Below are 6,751 nucleotides of genomic sequence, written 5' to 3'. Positions count from 1 at the left end.
AGATAAGATAAGATAAGATAAGAGATGTTTGATGGGCTTTGTCTAGACCCCTCAAAGACCTTCACAGAGTCATCCTGAAGCCCCTCCTTTGATATCTTAGATGTGGTCTTAGGGTTGTTGAACTGATGAAAGATGAACCATGGCCCCAGTCTGAGGTCCAAAGTTCTCTGCAGCAGGTTTTCATCCAGGATGTCTCTGTACATTGCTGCATTCATCTTTCCCTCAATCCTGACTGGTCTCCCAGTTCCTGCTGCTGGAAAACATCCCCACAGCATGATGCTGACACCACCATGCTTCACTGTAGGGATGGTATGGTCCAGGTGATGAGTGGGGCCTGGTTTCCTCCAAATATGATACCAAAGAGTTCAATCTTTGTCCAATCAGATCAGAGGATTTTCTTTCTCCTGGTCTGAGAGTCCTTCAGGGGCCTTTAGGCAGACTCCAGGTGAGCTGTCATGAGCCTTTTACTAAGAAGTGTCTTCCTCTGACCTCTCTACCACACAGGCCTGATTGGTGGATTGCTGCAAAGATGGTTGTTCTTCTGGAGGGTTCTCCTCTCTCCACAGAGGACCTCTGAAGCTCTGACAGAGAGACCATCAGGGTCTTGGTCTTCTCCCCGAATAAGACCCTTCTCCCTCAGTTTAGAAGGTCCAGTTCTAGAAGAGTCCTGGTGATTCTGGACTTCTTCCATTGACAGATGATGGAGTCTACTGGGCTCATTGGGACCTTCAACGCAGCAGAAATGTTTCTGGATCCTTCCCCAGATTTGTTCTTGGAGACCATCCTGTCTCTGAGGTCTACAGACAGTCTCTCTGACTTCATGTTTGGTTTGTGCTCTAACATGCTCTGTCACCTGTGGGACCTGATATAGACAGGTGTGAGCCTTTCCACATCAGGTCCAATCAGCTGGATTCACCACAGGTGGACTCACATGGAGCTCCACTTTGAGCTTGATGGCAAATAATTGTGAACATTTGACATCTTAGGCCCTGTTGACATGACAACATTTCATCTGAAAACGCTTAAACACAGCGAAAAATATCTGTGTTTACACGGAAATGCTGAGGGACTGAGAACGCTGTAGTAAGCATGCCAGGCCTGCAGATGGTGCTATAACTGTCTTGTCCAGAAGCTGCTTTTGAGAGATCTCCACCAAAGTAGAGTTGAGCCGATCATCTGGTGTATTGGGGAATACTAAGTGCAAAATTGGAGCAACGGATGCACATTTTATTAAAGAGAGTCAGCAGATTCAGCAGATTGAGCAGCACAAGCACAGCATAGTAGTTTGTGATGATCCTAACAACTGTGCAGTTGTCCTGTTGTATGTGCTCACGTGAGGCGGAGTGTGACGTCAGCGTTTCTGAAAACGCCAGCTTACTGTTTACACGGCAACAGTGTCGGCAGCGTTTCAGAAAATTCCCAATCTGGAGGTCTTATTCCTTCACAGCACCTCATCCTCTTTCTCTTTATAGAAATGGCTATACTGTATTGGTACATTCTTACATTCCCATTCAGGTGTGAAAAGTTTCCACTTTACTTTGAACAATGACAGTCAGTGAATGCTTAAAAAACATTTGTATTACAAAGTCAGAAAAGGACAAGGATGGGACGTCTCTCTTCACTGATGTAGGATGGTTCTTGTGCCTTTACTTTGTAAAATATTTACTGAGGTTTTTTTAAAGATATCTTTAAAAAAACTATTTCTGTTTTCAATAATAATAATAATAATACACTCCTGAGTGCACACAACAAAGAAAGAAGAAGCTGCTGACCTGGGAAACACAGTTATAACAAAAAACAACAAAAATACAAATTTTCCCATGTACAATGACAAATTTATAATGTATAAAAACAAACTGTATGTAAAACTTAAGAAAAATGTCTGCAGATTTATAGTATTAATATGTGATTTTAGTGAAAAGTACCATCGTTTCACTGATTTATCCTAAACAAATACATTCAAACACCTTCAATGTATTTACAGTGCAAAGAGGTCTGCAGAAAAATACTGCTATTTTACAGCAAAATTATTATTGTTGTGATGGTGTTTTGTAACCCTGAGTGAGGGGGGCACACAGAGGATATAAGACTCTGCTAAACATGAAAGTATTGCATAGGGGGAACATGCTGTCTGTACAACAATGCATGGATGGCTGTGTAATCTACTTACACTGTTATTGAAAACTGACCAACACAGCAAAGACCATAAATGCATCTTGTTTGCTGACACAAAACATACTGTAAAAATCATGAGGTACGTGGTCCGTGCCATGGAACACAGACAGCAGGTCTGCCCCATGAGGCACAGACAGCTGGTCTGCCCTATATTAAGGAAAACATCTGCAAATCAACTACTATTTTGTTGTTTTGCATTTTGAATAGTGTTACTCTTTGTAAATAAAAAAGAGTAAAAAATGTGAATGTCTAAAAAAAACCCACCTGTTTTTTCCCTTTTTTTTTTTCAAAAGTTGATGACTCAAGAATGAATGAAGATTGAATAAAATAGTTCATTTGTGTTTGAAAGCTGAAAGTCTGTTCTTTCTTTTGATGAATTCAGTGTTCACATACCTCTTACGCAACATTTAAGCCGTAGGTTAACAAAGTTCCTGCTGTTTTTTTTATTTTATTTTATTTTTTTTGCATATACGGAACAATATCTTTAAATTGTGACATTAACTACATACAAATGTGCTCTTATCACTGTAACCAAACACACATTTATGTGGCTGGAATCTCTTTACCTCATATAATCTCAACAGATTAACTGTATATTACACACCCTTCCTTCTAACAGAAAAAAAAGAATATTTAATTTTAAAATATACAAAGCTTGTAGAAAGGTAGCTTGGTACAATTTAAAAAAATCATCTACGATACTGAAGCTTATATACATCTACAGAGTATGAGTAATTATAACTGTTTGAACTATGAAAGCTGCAGTTCAAACAGCTCATTTGACCAGGTTAACCCTTTCTTCAGGCTGTTAGGACGTGGCAGATGACATCCTGACAATGAGCTGGAGTCTCACAGCAAAGACACAACCCCATGTTTACCCCCCTCCATCTGCCCTTGTTCAAACCAGGCCCTGGCTCTGTCTGTTAAGGGCCTGGAGAAGTCCACACCAGCAGAAGGCAGAATCACAGGCTAACGGATTGGAACTCCTCCACCTGCCAAGAGGAGTAAGTCTTCCTTTTATGAGGTAATTGAAATTCAGCTCACAAGCTATCCGTTCTGTCAATGACAAGAGGAGTCAGGACAACCTTGCAACCCCCAACACTAATAACGCGGTAACGGTCGGAGATAGATCAAGCTGAGCGCTGCTAGTTAAAGTCGGGCTGGGGCCTCCCTTTAGTGTTTACTGAAGAGAAATTTTGCCTTTGTTTGTTTGGATCAAACACATCCCTGTGTGCAGCTGGAGTGATCAGTGGAGCCCTCACTCAGGCTGCAGGATGACGAATGAGCTGCACTTTGTTTCTGTCCAAATAATGCCTAGAAGTGTATGGAAAACACGCAGCATGGTCAGATCCAACCTCTGACCCCTGCAGCGGCGTTACAGGTTCATCAGCACGACCTGAAGAGGAGGAATCAATCCTTCCAAACATTCCCCTCACTGTGCTCTCCACTTGGGTAAGTGTTTTTGAATCGATGCGAGCAGAGAGGAAAATGGAGCGTGAGTCTTAGAGCAGGCTTCTGCTAATGGATCCAGTCTCTGAGGTACACCATGTAATGAAGAGCTCTGCCACCAGGAGGCAGTGAAACGCATGAGATGAGAGTGCCAGATGTTGAGAGCAGGCATGTCCAGAGTCAGTGTCATACAGCCCCCAGCTTTCATATGACAGTGTTTTCATCATGACACTGAGGTGAATCATCTTATAAATGATGAGTGAATTTACATCTTTTACCAAGGGCACAAACAAAACCAAAGTAGAGTAACGTCTCATGAAACTTGCATAAAGCTCTTATATTGAGCAGAAACTCAACAACTTTTCCAGCTGACGTCTCTTAATGAATGTTTCTATCATGAGGAAACATGAGAGTTAATAAAAAAAAAATGAGAGGACGCCAGACCAGATTAAAGTTAGGAAATGAAGCAGAAAAGACAAAAATGGGCCATAAAAGTACAGCTGTGCCTTGATGATCCATGTTGCTGCGTTATGTTTCCATTCAGAAAGTCTCAAAAAAATAAAAAAAATAAAATAAAAATAAAAAATAAAACAGGAAATATTTGCTTTATAATTTCCATTTAAAAGAAAATGAAAAGATTCAAGATTTTTTTCTTTAAAGGGGTCGACAAAAGATAAACAAAACTTTTAAAAAATGGTTAATAATACTTTTCTGTTAAATAGTTTTTTTTTTAAATAAAAGATGAAAATCTACCATTTATAACTTTTTTTTATCACTTATTGACTCCAATACAGAAAAATGCCATGAGTTTCATTTCAAGGAAATATCTTTTTTAATCTTTAAAATAAAAATCAAATAACCACAAGTTAGTTTTTTATATTTATCAATACCATTTTCTGAACTGAAAACCCAATTCCCAAAACTTACACAGAGCCATGTTCATTCATTCAATTGATATTGTATCAAAAATTTAAAAACAGTTTGTGTTCCTTTTTCAATGTTTCCCTTTTGAAATAAAAACAAATTAGTGAAACATCAGCTCCTCAACCCATGAAAAATTTAGGGAAAATAGTCTGTTTTGTTTGTGCTGGTTTGTGCTGTAAAAATGTTTGTTTGTGCTGCTATGGTTCTTAAGTTACAACAAACTTTAATTTCTGGCGATGACGTCACCATCAGAAGTGCCCTTGTGAAGTTCTTCTTCTTCTTCTTCTTCTTCTTCTTCTTCTTCTTCTTCTTCTTCTTCGCTCTTCATTTGTTTTGGCTGTGGTCAACAAAGTTCTTCTCACCAAGTAAAAAACGCCACAGCAACATAGTAATTTGATGTTCATCATGCAATGGTGGCATTCCAAGTGCTTGGAGTGTGAAGAAAAATAACAGGTACATGGAAAAAGTACATTAAGTTAAAAACTAAAGTAGTGATTTACTTGGCTTGGTAGCATGAGATAAACTTTGTTTGACTGCAGCCGAAACAAGTGAAAAGCATTTCCGGCGGTGATGTCATCTCCAGAAAATAATGTGTGGAATATCTATGAAACCACAGTGGCACAAGCCAGCACAAATGAAGCATAAACGACCATTTCTGGTCCGTTTGGAGCAAATGGGGGCCTGGGTGAACCCTGAATGACCTATGAAATATTATGTAATAAATTAAAAACTGTAGCAGCACGAACCACAATTTGTATGGCACAAACCAGCACAAATGAAGCTGAAATTTTGCTTGGGTTTGGGGCCCAGCTTTACACAGGTAAAATCTGTTTGTTTTACAACATCAAGTTTGTTAATATAGATCAGCTAAAAGGAAGTTGAATCCTTGGCCACTGGCTGATTTTGAATTATTCATTTAATTTGTCTCCTAAAATACAACATATGTTTTGCAACTCAACAAGAAATATATTGCATATTTTAGAGGAAAATGAACATACCTGAAGGAACTTGCTGATTTTTTTTGGTTGTCATGACGTCATATTTAAGAGTCACTCCTTTAGCTCCTTTAAATAAAACGTAGCTGTCTATCCATGTGCTTGCAACTACCATCAAACTGGCTCCATTAACGCTAACTTGACAGAGAAGCTCCTCCGTCTACAACTTTGGGGCAAATTAAATAATAAAATCAGCCTGTGGCCCATAATTAAACTTGGGAAAAATACATTTTCATTCATTTTTTTAATAACAAAAAGTAAAAAATTGAAATGAAAGGCAGCTACGTAATCCACCCCCCCAAATAATAATAATAATAATAATAATAATAATAATAATAATAATAATAATAATAATAAATAATAATAATAATAATAATAATAATAATAATAATAATAATAATAATAATAATAATAATAATAAAATAAATAAATACATAAATACATAAATAAATAAAAAAATAAAATAAATTAAATAAATTAAAAAAAACTGTAATATAAATTAGTTGCTTTTAAAATCAAGTAAATAAATTACTTTTTGGGAAGTAATCAGCAATCAGATTATTTTTTCAAGGTAAATGTGACAACACTGATAAAAATAAATAAATAGATAAATAAATAAATAATGATAATCATAATAATAACCGTAAACTATGTATTTTGCCCCTTTATACCTCGGTGGCACAGCTCACAGCAGGTGCTGCACCTGGGGGACAGGGGAGCTCTGATTTCATCAGTCTGTGATGATGGATCAAGGATGTTTGAGCTCGCTAAGAGACTGGTTTTTACAGAAACATCTCACAAATAGATCCATCAACGAATGAGGATTACGGCCACTTACAAAAAAAGTTTTTTTTTTTTTTTTTTTAATTGCTATTGTTTTCTTAAAGAAATGAGTCAGAATTCTTGCCTTATTCTCAGAGTTATGACGTTTTCCTCAGAAAAATTTGCAATAATCGAAAAAATTTGGACATTGTTTTTTCAGTGGCCCTAATCCTCTTCCATATCCATCTAACTAAACTTAATGAAAGTGTGTTATTTGTGGTTTTTAATGAGCACATCTGGAAGTTTCTGAAGTCTCCCTGATTGTATTTCCCTATGTGAGTGGATCCAGGTGAATAAATGACGCTGGTGCACAGTGAAGCAGTACAGAGTGACAGTCTCTCCGTGTGTAACCTATCAGTAGTCAAACACAGCAGACACACCCACAC

At 37.5% G+C, this 6,751-nt stretch overlaps 1 pseudogene; it reads right to left on the bottom strand.

The window, feature by feature from the left end:
* Positions 1-211: 211 nt before the first annotated feature.
* Positions 212-822, bottom strand: LOC141802659 (uncharacterized; annotated as a pseudogene).
* Positions 823-6,751: the final 5,929 nt, after the last annotated feature.

The sequence above is a fragment of the Halichoeres trimaculatus genome, unplaced genomic scaffold (assembly GCF_033239565.1).
Source record: "Halichoeres trimaculatus isolate MK-OKI-2021-1 unplaced genomic scaffold, fHalTri1.1 fHalTri1_scaffold_14, whole genome shotgun sequence".
Taxonomy (NCBI): domain Eukaryota; kingdom Metazoa; phylum Chordata; class Actinopteri; order Labriformes; family Labridae; genus Halichoeres; species Halichoeres trimaculatus.
This window is presented reverse-complemented; position numbering and strand designations above follow the sequence as displayed.